Source organism: Pteropus medius, unplaced genomic scaffold (assembly GCF_902729225.1).
Source record: "Pteropus medius unplaced genomic scaffold, Ma_sr-lr_union100, whole genome shotgun sequence".
In the NCBI taxonomy this organism is placed as follows: domain Eukaryota; kingdom Metazoa; phylum Chordata; class Mammalia; order Chiroptera; family Pteropodidae; genus Pteropus; species Pteropus medius.
Genome location: NW_024355203.1, coordinates 888239 through 889812, shown reverse-complemented (window position 1 = coordinate 889812; position 1574 = coordinate 888239).

The following is a 1574-nucleotide window of genomic DNA, read 5'->3' as shown; positions in this document are numbered from 1 at the left end:
ATGAAGTCTCAGAGTGCCCAGATACCCTATTTCCTAGCCTCTCATATAGTGGAGGTAAAAGCTGAAGGAAAAGCTGCTGAGTCTTTTGCAAAAGATGGTCCTCACTGATAAGAGAGCGGTTTGTGGGGAACAATTCCCTTTCCTTCCCCTTCTCCCTGCTTTGGATGCTGACTTGTGAGCACATGAGGCTCGGAGCTACAATAGCCATCTTGTAATCGTGATGGAAAAACATGGAGGGCACACTGAGGAGTACTATCTGGGAACAATTGAAAGAGCCCAGGGACTTTGATGACATCATCGAACTATTGAACAAATTCTGCGTTCAACTATTCCTGGTCTTCTTCCTGTGTAGGAAAAGCAAACTTATTGTCTAAGTAGTGTTTGGTCCAATATTCTATTAAGTGTATCAGAAAGCATGCTGACTGATTTTGATTTAAGGTAGATGCTTTAGTTGGATGACCCAATTTTTTTGTTCTTTTCCCCTTTTTCCTTCCTGTAACTAAGAGCAAGTGTGATGGCTGGATCATAGTAAATATTTTAGTCCATGAAGTGGATTCGAAAATGGAAACCATGTATTAATTACGATAAAGTAGAAAAATATAAAGGACTGAGTCCCTGATGACCATAACAATTCTCAGCTGCCGACTTTGAAACTTCTTTTATATCACAGAGAAAGAAACTTCTGTTTTATTTAGACCACTTTTTTTGTTTTGCTTTGTTTTCTGTTATAAGCATCTGAAATGAATACTGATACATGTAACTTGCAAGCATAAAACATGAAAAAAATATAGGTGGACTTTTTGGATGAAAAGATATGTGTTCATTTAAATTTGTGATAGTTACAAACTGTTCTCCAAAAAGTTAGCATAAATTTATGATTCTACCAAATTTATGATCTTTCTATATCTTCATCAGTTCTTGTTATTATCAAGGTTTTTAAAAATTTGTCTTCTGATTATTTTTAAATGCTTCTTCTTTTATTTGTATTTTTAAAACTGAGAAAAGTTAAGCTAAGCATCTCTTCATTTCTTCCTAGACAATTCATATTTATTTTCCTCTGAATTGCCTGACAATTTTTTTCTCTTTTTTCTATGTATCATCTTTTTCTTTTCTTATGATTTAAGTCATATTAAAGGAATTTATACTTAGCTTGTCCTGTACATTGCTGTATTTTTACAATTTTTGGTTTTTCTTATACTTTGTTTTTTGATGCTACTATGTGCCATAGAGATCTGGCAAATATTTATTTAGTAAAATATCAAGCTGTATGCTTATGGCTTCTAGAATTTGGACCTTAATTGGAAAGACTTTCCCCATTCCAAAATTTTATAATTGTTTATACATGTTCATGTATAATAGAAATATAAAAAAAAATCATGTTTTTCTGGTATTTTGTAAGGTTTTTACTTTTTATATTTTGATGTATCTCAAATTTATTTTGAAGAATTGGGATGTAGCATTTTTTTTCTCAAAAGGTTAGTTATTCTAATACCATTTATTGAAAAAATTCAATTCTTTCTGTACAAATTGAATTGCCATTTTAGCATATTTTAAATATCATGGGTTTCTCTCTC